Source organism: Sciurus carolinensis, unplaced genomic scaffold, assembly GCF_902686445.1.
Source record: "Sciurus carolinensis unplaced genomic scaffold, mSciCar1.2, whole genome shotgun sequence".
Taxonomy (NCBI): domain Eukaryota; kingdom Metazoa; phylum Chordata; class Mammalia; order Rodentia; family Sciuridae; genus Sciurus; species Sciurus carolinensis.
In genome coordinates, this window is record NW_025920258.1 from 372,312 (window position 1) to 383,972 (window position 11,661).

Genomic DNA, 11,661 nt, shown 5'->3' on the forward strand with positions numbered 1-11,661 from the left:
AGTTGCAGTGTCAGATTGTGCCCTCTGCTGTTTCCCGCACTCCCCAGGGATTTAGGAGTACTTCCGCCCTCTAGAAGCTTGGCCAGGGTCCTCCCTTCCACCTTGAACAAGTACAGAGTGGACAGTGGTGGTGCACGGCATTAGTCTTCTCCAGATCCTGCAGTTGGCTTTATACTGACCTTTTTGAACCTAATGAAGACATTCGTTCATGTTTTAAAGAGACTCTTAGGTCCTAGTTGCGTAGTTCTTCGGGGCTGATGTGAGTTCCCACACCAGAGCCAGTCACTGGGTTTCGTAATCTCTTGTGTTGGTTCACTTTTCATCGCTGTCACAAATACCTGAGATGACTGACTTAGGGAAGGTTGGTTTGGCTCCCAGTTCTGGAGGCTCCAGTCCGTGACTGATCGGGCCCCTTGCTTGTGAGCCTGTGATGGGACAGCACATCAAGGCAGCGGCTTATGGCAGAGGAAAAGTTTTCAACTCATGGCGAGCCAGGGAGCAGAGAGGAAGGGGCTGGGGTCCCACTGTCCTCTTCAAGGGCATGTCCCCAGTCATCCAAGGACCTCCCGCCAGACCCCACCTTGTGCAGTTCCATCACCTCCCAATACACTAGCTGGGAATCAGGCCTTTAACACATGGACCTTGGGGAGGCATTGAAGATCCAAACTGTAGCATGAGTGTAGGGAGGATTTGGGAAATAATTGTGAATTAAAATTCTCAAAACCTTAGAAGTCAGCTGATTCAGCCACAGCTTCATGGTCAGTAAGTGACTGAGAGACTTTTCTTTGTGTTTTGCAACCTTGTGATGGTTAATTGATCTCTGCCTTTTTTTTCCCCCTCTGGCTGTGGCTGTTTCAGGGTTGTGGACAGGAGTGGTTGTCGTGGAAACAACAGCGATTCCTTAAGTGCCTGGGTGCATCTGTCCTTCCTGCTTCCTGTCCCTTGTGCTGTCTTCCTTCCCTTTGCCCAGCTCCCTGGATGAAGGCCCTGTCTCTTGTGAGTCAGGGTCTGATTGCTTAAGAGATTAAGAGAGCAGCAGCAGGCTTGCTGAGCAGAAAGGGGAGCCCAGGAAGTTCTGAGAAGCGGTGGTGATGTTGGAGGCCAGGTTCGTCCTCCTCGAGGCAGAGAAGGTGGTCACCTACTGCTCTTGCTGCTGCTGTAAGGGCTGGGTGCCCCGCCAAGGCTGTCTGTACATCAGCATCAACCACCTCTGCTTCTACCCCTTCTCCTGGTCAATGAAGTCATGTGAGGCCAGTGCCAGCATCTGCAGTATTTGGTCCTTCAAGATAAAGTTGGCCCTGGGGTTGATTGGCATGGCTCCCTAGAGAAGCCATTAAAGGTTAAATCCCACAGCAAAAGATTTAAGTGGGTGGTTGAGATGACAGCAGGTGATACTGGATTAGTTTCCAAATGATTTGTGCAGATAATTAAGTTGAAGTATACATGCTACAACGAAGGAGCTTGATTTTTTTTTTTTGCTTGTTTTCTGGAGACAATTCATTTTTCTGCTACCTTCAGGAGCATATCTGTGTAACTTATTTAAATAGCTACTCAAAACCTTTTACTACCATAGATTATGTTGAAGATACAGTATCATATCTGATGGGTGAATATTTCTATAGGAGTAGCATGTACTTCTGCTTCTTAATGCAGAAGGACATCTTTTAAAACACCCGTCCTTGAACATCATGACTGTTGTATATGCAGAACACTTTACCTGGGTCCACTTCAAATCCAGAAATAATTTATGACATCGCACCAGCAGTGGGCACTGTCCTCAGTACTGGCATTCCCACAGGAAAAGGCAAGGCCACAGCTGTCAGTTGTGTGTTCAAGGTTTCAAAAGCCATTGCCATTGAAAGCACTTTCAGAAGCCATTTCAAGAGCCCGTGCTGGGTGGCATGGGAGATGCACACGTATGTGTGGTTTTCTTCATTTATTCTCCAAGTGCAGCCAGTGGGAGGCCTCCTCCTGAATATCTGCTGTGGCCAGCCTCCTGCACATGCTGTTTTCTCTTTCAGTCTCACCAGACTCCCTTCTGATGCCTCAGTATCCTGCCCTGTGTGCCCAGTCATCTCCTGACCTTGCTTGGAATGGGCCCCAGCCTAACCTTGGCCATCCTTCTTTCTGAAATGCTTTCCCAAATGAACACTTTTCCAAATGCTTTTCCTTCTCTCCTTAGCCTCTTTAGAAACTCCTGTTTGTCCTTCAATACCCAGTTCAGATTGGTCACGTCCACCATGCCTTCCTTGTCCCCTTATAATGTACACCATGTCTGTTTCTGGGCTGGGTTCTGCCAAGTTGGTGTTGCTTATTTGCTTGTAGTTTAGTTTTTCCTATTTGTGCTGCTTAAGTGCAGGGCGTTCCACAGAGCAGTCACTTAATGAACTCAAGTAGGCAGTGTAGATGAAACTAGTGTGGGCAGAAGAGCTGGCATAGCTGGAAAAGAGTAGTCCCAGGCCTGACATAGTAATGAGGCTGTTTACAATTCTAAAGTCATCGAAAATGCTATGGCTAAATAAGTGGAAGGAAATGTTACAATATGACATTCATTCTCTGAGGTGAAAAGGAAATGATTTCATTTGGAACACTAAGGATTGTCACTAAACCTAATTGTGTTAGGATGATGATACTTGGAAAAAATTAATTATTGCTAATATTCGATCATGTTTTTCCACTTGTTATCTGTATGAGGAATCGGCTAACAGATATGATTTTATCTTCTCCGGTTTTCTTCTGCATTAGCCTACTGCCTATCATTGTATCCACACTAATTCTCAGATGCGTATAGTGGCGCATGCCTGTAATTCCAGCGTCCCAGGAGACTGAGACAGAAGGATAGCAAGTTGAAAGGTAGCCTCAGCAAAGGCAAGGCACTAAGCAACTCAGTGAGACCTGTCTCTAAATAAAATACAAAATTAGGCTGGGGATGAGGCTCAGTAGCCAAGTGCCCCTGACTTTAATCCCTGGTACACCCCCCCCAAAAAAAATCTGGGACTAGCATGTTTGTTTAAAAATGTATCACCTGCACTATTTTACATTATCTTTATTAGTAGCAGTATTACTGAGGATTGAAGCCAGAGCACTTAACTGTTGAGCCCTGCCCCCCATCCCAACCTTGCTTTTTGAGACAAGGACTAGCTAAGTTACCTCCCTAGCAAGGAGGGATCCTCCAGCCTCCTGGGTCACTGGCACTAAAGGTGTGTGCCACAGCACCTGGCTGTCTTTCTGGCAGTGCTGGGAATCAAACCCAGGGCTTCACACATGCTAGGCAAGTGCTCTGCTACTGAGCTATGTCCCAGCACCTGCTTTCTTTTTCTAAAGTGAAAGTCATGCTTTGTTGCCCAGGCTGGACCTAAAACCCTGGGATCAAGACACCCACCTGCCTCAGGCTTGCAGGTAGCTCGGAGGTGCACATACACTGTGCCTGACTGTACTGTATTACCTTAGCATTTCATAGAATCTGCTTGTAGTGTCTTCTAAGCATAATAAGAGTCATGTGACACAGACTCGATGCTCAGCCCGCTTCTGTGAACGAGAAATGAATAACCCTCTTGCACACTCCTTTTTCTTCTACCTTAATGTGTGAGTGCTGTTTTTGAAAGTAGATTTTGTGTGATTCAGAAACTTTTGCATGAGTGTTGAAATATTCTTGAAGATGTATGCTATTGGATTGCAAAATGTTGGTCCTTGAAAGTATGCAGTAGCCAGCAACCTGGGAGATGACACTTCAATCTTTAAGAAAACCCTTGGCCCATGAGTTGGGTTTCACCAGCAGCTGTCAGGCAGTTGTGTACTCTTCCCCTGCACAGGCTTTGAGACTTTTGCATTTTAGCTTAAAAGAAACAAATAGAACGTTGGATTGTTATTTGCTGATGCTTGAAGTTTGGCTCCCACTTTATGGGGGATCTGATTTTGCATCTTTTCTCTTTCAGTTCAACTTGTAATACCTTGGGTTGATATCCAGAAATTGGAAAGGACAGCCAACGTCTTTGTGGCGGACACCATCCGGATCACCACACAGAATAAGGAGCGTGACTCCTCCATGTTTCTGATCCTGGATGCGGTCTTGAAGATCATGGAGCAGCTGGTAGATGTGATGCTGCGGAGGCTGCTGGATAATGAGGTCTGGAGCCAGATGTGCAGGAGCCAAGCCAGATCACCAAGAGGTAGAGCTTCAGTCCCATGGTGTCCCTCAGCTGCTTGACCTTTTCGTGTGCTTTGCTTAGCACCTTTTGGTTGTGAGGTATTCGCTGTGTCCCTGGGCATTGGTTCGAGGGCCTGTGTGCATAGCAAACCCCATGAATGCTCAAGTTTCTTTCATAAAATGGCATGGTATTTGTATAGAAACCTTTTTTTGGTTTTCTGGTGGTGCTGGGGTTGAACCCAGGTCCTTATGCATGCGAGACCAGGGCTCTACCACCGAGCTACACCAAGTCCTCATCTTTTCATCTTAAATCACATGGTAAAAAATGTTTTCAGGGCAGCTGAACTGATTTCGATACCTTTGTCATCAATAGAGTAAGTCAGTATTTTGTATAATTTGGTCCATGGTGACACCAGTCATGGAGACTGTCAGGCTAGTTGCTTGCAGTGTCACTAAGGAATTCAGCTTTATCATCTGAAGTTCAAACCCAGGTGTTTGAGCTGGAATTTGATTTCAGGTTTGCAGATCATAACTGGGTAACTAACCACAGCTCTGATGTCAAGGTAAACCGTTATGAAAGATCCTATGAGAGACCACAGAGTACTGTCCTGGATTCAATTTTTGACATACTTACAGAATCAGGACTGATCAAATACTACTAGTCATTAAACAGAGTTTTTTTTTTCTTTACTTTGAAATTTATATAACACAGACCTCCCCATTTTCAGGCATGCAGTTCAGTGGCATTAAGTATGTTCACACTGATACATGACCATCCTCACTGCCCATTCCAGAACTCTTCTGACTTGATTAAACTAAAAGTCTACCTACTAGACACTATCACCCTGTTCAACCTTGCCTCACAACCGCCATTCTGCTGTCTCTGTGGAATCAGCTGGATCCCTCACGTAAGTAGACAACACTCAATGTTTTGCTTTGGGCTTATTTCGCTTAATATAATGTCCTCAAGGTTCATCTCTGTCACAGCATGTGTCAGAATGTCCTTTCTTTTCAGGGCTGAATCATAATCCATCGTATGTACATACCCCACTGTGTTTATCCACTCGTCTGTCCATGCACGCTTATTTTGCTTTCACCTTCTGGCTATTGTGAACAATGCTGTCGTGAACTGGGCACACTAATTTCTCTGACACCTGCTTCCGATTCTATTGAGTATTTTTACCCAGAAATGGAATAGCCAAATCATATAATCCTATGTTTAATCTTAAAAACAGCTTAATCTTTTACTTCAAAATTGTTTATCTGTTTTAACATTCCTGTATTTTTTTTTCGATTGACATTTCTTTAAAATATCCAAGGAGATGAGTAAACCATAGCTATAATGCCTTTGCTCATGAGGCAGTTTAGTACCTCAGCATCTGAAACTCTTGTTTTGTAACCGAATTTTGGAGCAGTTTTTATTTAGATTTTTTAATTAGGGATGCTCAACTGCTAAAGTTTACATAGATCTTGTAAAATCTGAAAAACTCTGAAAATTGAAACTCTTCTGGTCCCAAGCATTTTGAATAAGGCCAACTCAACCTGTAGTGAATTCATTCAAAACCATGAGGTCTAGTGTTCAGTGCTAATACAAGGAAAGTCATTTTGAAAACAGCAGATCTCTTCCTCCTTAAGACATGCTCTTTCTTCTCACTGTCTGGTGGGGGTGCATCTTTCTCAGTGGTGGTCCTTGAACAGCAGCATGTTTGGGGTTTTCATGTATTCAGAATGACTTCCCGTCCCTTCCAGCTGTGTGCATGTAGTTCAAACTGGTCACATGTTGCCACAAAAGGCACACAAAAAAAATGCTCTTTATAGGTTTCCTTTTTTCTTTGTTCCCAAATTCAACTCCATGTGGTGTTGGGTCACCTCTGATGTGTGATAGTTCTTTTGGAAGATGGATGGCGCTTATCTCTTCCTTACGAAAGAGACTCTTGGGGCTCTGATCATTGTTTTTGTTTCCTGGTCCCTAAATCCTTTTATCTAGCAGGCTGAAGAATTTCGTGTGGGATTGGCACCTGTAGTCACTTGCTCTGCAGCAGCACCCCGGAACTTCCTGCTCCTTCTCTCACTGGCTCAGAGCCCCTGAGCCAACCTCTCTGGCCTCTGGTTTCCACCATTCTACTCTCAGCATGTTGACAGCAACATTTTTAGAGTTAAATGTAAGTGTGTTGGGCATTGTTGACTCTCAGGGACCTTGTGATCCCCTTGAGGGACCTCACCTTCCATTCTTGCACTATGTGAACTTCTTTTTCTTTGTTCTTTGTAGATATACTTGACTGTCATGTGTAATTTGACATGTCCTACATCCATGGAGTACAGCTTCCCTTCTTGTGGTTGTACAAGATGTGGAGCTACACCAGGCGTATATTCCTATACGAACGTAGGAAATTATGTGTGATTCAGTGTGTGTACTTGGCGCAGTGCACTTGCCTTTCCCTGGCTCCCTGGTACTCCTCTGGAGAAAAGTCAGGCTCCTTTTCGGTTATTCACATCTGAACAGTTAAGACTTTCAATGGGTAGTTGAGGTTTTACAATATTCACAGGACCACACAATCATCACTACAGCCACGGAACCTTTTATTACCCTCCCAAGAAGCCTCACATTAATGAGCAGCCACTCCTTATTTCTGTCTGTCAGCCTCCTGTGCGGACATTTCATGTAAATGAACCTGGCACCTTGTGGTCTTTGTGTCTGGCTTCTTTCACTCAGCCTGAGGTTTCCAGCTCTGTCCATGCACACTTTCTGTTGATGGCTGAGTACTATCTACCCTGCTTGAGGGCATGTGCCACATTTGCTGTGTCCATTGATCAACTGGTGGACATGGGGTAGTTTCCACCTTCGACTATGAATCTGCTGCTGTGTTTGTGTGCCAGTTAGTGGACGACAGTGCTCAAGTCTGTTTGTTGCATTCACCTGGGAGGGAATGTCTGGGTAAACACTAGGTCCACTTTCAACGTTTGAGGGCTTCTGGCTGTTTGCCAAGGTGAGAGTGTCAGTTGGCCTTCCACAAGCAGCGTGCAAGGGCTCCACCTTCCCCATGTCTCACCGATGCTCACCCCGCTTATCATCTAACTTCTCCACACATGGCCTTTGCTGCCATTTTTGGAGTACTGAGTTATTCAAACCAGGATCTAATACTTATTTGAGTTCATGAGTTTATGAATTTCTTGCTGGTGGGGACAGCGGGCTCTGCTCCTTGCACTTGGTTGGAAGGGCAACTGAATGTCTGGATGGAACATGGGGCTCACAGGCTCTGGAGGAGCATGACTTTTTTTATTTCAGTCACTAAACTATCACGTTGTGCCAGCAAGTTCAAAAGTGTTTTCTTTTCAATCTCGTGTCTGTTGACCTTTCCGTATCTTGAACTCCCCCCACCTCTCACCAGGGACCTTGAAACCCAAGCACAGAAGGAGCTGTTTCGAATCTTTTTCAGGCTACCAAGAAACAGAAGCTGCACACTGTGATGGACTGCTCCTCTGGACGCCCTTCAGTCGGTTCCACACCGCAGGACGCATGTTTTCCTCTGACAGCTCCACCTGCTTTGCCAGCATAGAAGATGGCTGCTACAATGTTGTCCTTCTGCTCAGAGAGGTACACCCTGCCTCTCCCCTCTGCTTGACCTGCCGTGCACACTTTGATGCACCATTTCATCTTTTAACCCATGTGGTTGAGTCCATTTTCTGCTACTACAACAAAATCCATGATGCCAGGTTTACTTATTAACCAAAAAAAAGGAAGAAAAGGCTTAATTAACTCCCAGTCCTGAGGCTCAAGAACATGGTGTTGGGTGAGCACCAGTGAGGGTGTTGTGGTGGACAGTGCCCCCATGGCAGGAGCATGAGTAGATGGAAACATCATGTGTGAAGACAGGAAGCCAGAGAATGGGGAAGGACCATTCTTTGTAACAATCCTTGTTGTGGGAATGAACCAGGTCCCATAATCCCTACTGAGGGCTATTCTTCCAGTGACCCATCCTTCCCCTACTAGACCTCACCTCTTAAGGTTCCACCACCCTTTAATGCTGCCCCATTGGGGATCAAGCTTTCAACACAAGAACTTTCGGGGGACACACTCCAACTATATCCCATCCAGAGCACCTTGGGCCATCTGATGGCCAGGCTCCAGGAGGGAAGTGTGGGCTGAATTACAGCATTACCCCTTCAGCCTTCCTTTTTTCTCTTGTTGCTATGGCAACCAAAGGTTGCCTAGAAGTGATGGTAAGAAAAACATACCCTAGCCCCACACTGTTGATAAAGCTGTCATTCAAAAGTACATGCCTCGCAATCCAAGCTTTTCCTACAGCTCTTTAGGAAGGGATCCTCCCCTTTTGTTGCCTAAAAAAATACAAAAAAAAAGACAAACTGTAAAAAGCTTCACCTTTAGAAAATAGGGGTCAAATTGGCATTTATTCTCCCGTGGAACTTGTGAAAGATTTAAAAATGCCTCCTTATGTTAGGATCAGGTCCCTCCTATAACTCTGTGATTCTCTCATTGGAAACGGGAGTGTGGGCAACCTGAGTTTGCTTCTGAATGCAAGCAGCTTGGTCCTTGATCTCAGGCATCTCTGCTGAGGGGGTACCACAGCTGTTATACATCAAGACCTCTGGGGTCTCGTTTCTCGTAGCATAGGTCCTGAGCCTGATTGCTTAGAAACTCAGTGTTTTTCCTCATATGATTTCCCAGATCTATCCCCTCCTTCTCCAATAGATGTCTTCATTTTGCAAGCATTATTATCAGTGGAGCAAGAAATCGACATGATGACCTACATACCTAAAAATTGATTTTTGAATTATGCATAGCATGAAATTTACCTTGTAACCAATTTGTAAGTGGAATCCTACAGCATTGTCATTTTGTGACTTGTTTCTTCCACTACACAATGTTCTTAATGTTCATCCACCTCTTATCTGTTAGAATTCCCTTCCTTTGGAAGTCTGAGTAATATTCCATGGTAGCCTAAACCACAGTTCCCTTATCCATTCATCTGTGCATGGAAGCTTGGGTTACTTCTACCTTTTGGTGATTGTTATTGATGCTCCCTTGCACACTTTTCAACCTTTATCTCAGGTCCTTGTTGCCATTATTCCATATTAGATTAACTTGTGAGCATTTCGTGGAGGCCTGCCTTCCTTCTTTTTTGCAGTACTTACTGTGATTCAAATCTTTTTATTAGTGCCTTGCAATTATACATAACAGTGGGATTCATTGTTCATATTGGAACATGTACAGAGCGTAATTAGTCAGTTCCGTTCTCCAGCACCTCCCCTTCATGTGCCGTCTTTTGCATCAGGTAGTGAGCATGGAGAAGATGGAGGACACCAGTCTGCTGCCCAGCCCCATCCTCATCAGCATCAGGAGCAAGATGGCCTTCCAGTTCATCGAGCTCAAGGATAGAGAGACCTTGGAAGAGACCCTGCTTGAGAGACTGAAGCAGGTCCACGCCAACCATCCTGTGCACTATGACACATCAACCAATGACAAGGACATGGTAGGAGCCTGCAGTATGGTGGCTTTCTGTGACGTGACAGTCCCCCTCTCACCACCTCTGTGTCAGTGGGCTCCAGAGGGCATGTGTAGGAAGGGACCCCCTTGGGTGTGAACACACAATGTGCTAGAGATGATTTGGCCTCCAGTAGTTGGGGGTGTGAGTCCTGTGTCACCTCTGATGGGCTGGGTGTCCCGAGTGGGCATTGAACGCGATAGAGTGGCTGGTCGGGAATCACACCACTGCTTGTAGGGGTTGATCTGGTGTCCCCCAGGTTCGGGGGGCTGGTGGTGTGCTCCCTGGGTGGGTGTGGAGCAGACACGCCTCTCCACATCCAGAGGGATTGTCAGGCACCCCCACCTTCTTCACAGGCTGGGGTGCTGCCACACTCCAAGGTTGCAGGGGTTGATGCCCTTTGGAACAGACAAAACCTGCTGAGAGAGATCCTCCCTCATTCTTAGGGTTGGATGACTGCAGAAAAGGACCTGGGTCTGCCAGAGCCTCACCTTCTAGAACTTTCATTGACATATACTTTTAAAAACACATTTTAAACTAATATTTAATAATGGTGCATATTTTCCTCTTACTTTTTTTTGTTTTCTTTTGAGGGCTGGACACACATCACCTGTTTTGTACTTGACAAGCAGGTGCAGTGACCACAAGTTTGGGGATCTTGAAATGGTGTCTTGTCACAGCAGCAAGGAGCGTGAAGACAAGAGCCCACCTCTGCACCCCGGACACCTGACCGTGGTCCTCCAGCCTTTGGGCAGCCAGAACCCTGACTCCCACCTGGTTGTTGAAGCTACTCCTTCCCTGGTGTGCCATGGACACTGGAGGCTGGGCAATGACCATGGAGGGTGTGGCACCTGAGCACCAGCTCCTCCACCTGGGTGGAGAGGTGGCCGTGGATCTTGGGCAGCAAGGGCTCTATTGAGGACTCAGCAGAAGGGGAGCCGGCCTTTCCCCTGTCCGTTAGTGGCTCTCATGTCATTCCTGCTGTGTGACTTGGGCAGCGGGCGGTGCCGGCCCTGTGGGTTTTCAGGTGTCAACCAAGTGTTCCTCCCACTGGCCGGTGGCATCTGTGAGCATCTCAGTGTCAGTTTCCCGCGTGTGTGTCCTGGGACAAAGGGCTGCCTGTCCTCTAATTTTAAGAACTAAAAATATTTTTGCTACATTCATACTTTTTCTTTATATGGAAAATTTGAGGCGAATAGACTCCAATTTCGTAAGTAGACTCTATGTGGCAGTGAAGAGACTAGTTTTGACCTTGTCACTCCCTTGGGGACCAGGTGTGGCTGCAGACCTTATTACCCCACACTCTTTCTAAGTTACTGCAGCTCCTGCAGCATCAGTTGTTACTTTTAGTGATCCAGACTGAACCTTTCTTTTCAGATGTGATGCATGCACACACACACACACATTGGAGGTATGGGTATATATATATATATGTGTGTGTGTATTCATTATGTGTGTGTGTACATATATATTATATATATATATCCACATTCATATATATACATATGTATACATATATATATAATTATTTCCTTAATCTATAATTTCCTAAGTATTGAGCATATATGTATCCTCCCATTGCTGAAGAATGCAGGTTATTAAAAGCATTTCACCATAACCAACTCAAACTCTCTCTGAGCGTGTGTGCTTGTATGTCTGTTGAGTGTGTGCGTGTGTGTGCCTTCATGCATGTGAGTATCATAATATCCAATATTTCATTTCTCCCATTGGAAATTGAGTCAGAAAATGCAATCTGCCATACTCCCAATACCAAAATGTCATTTTGATCAAATGAAACATTCTTTCATCTAGGGTTGAATGTTTCCGCTAGGAATTACTGGTAAAATGAATAGATTCAAATCATGAAAGTGGATCAGAATACAGAAACATATTTTAAATAACAAAACTTAAGGTCCAATTATGTATGGAATTGATGAGTAAACATTTTAGAAGTCAATCTCATTGATCATCCATGATGCAATGCTTTAGCACTGCCCAGAGAGACAGGAG

At 45.2% G+C, this 11,661-nt stretch overlaps 1 pseudogene; it reads left to right on the forward strand.

The window, feature by feature from the left end:
* The first annotated feature begins 1,091 nt into the window (after window positions 1-1,091).
* On the forward strand, window positions 1,092-11,104 carry LOC124975355 (TBC1 domain family member 8-like; annotated as a pseudogene).
* Window positions 11,105-11,661: the final 557 nt, after the last annotated feature.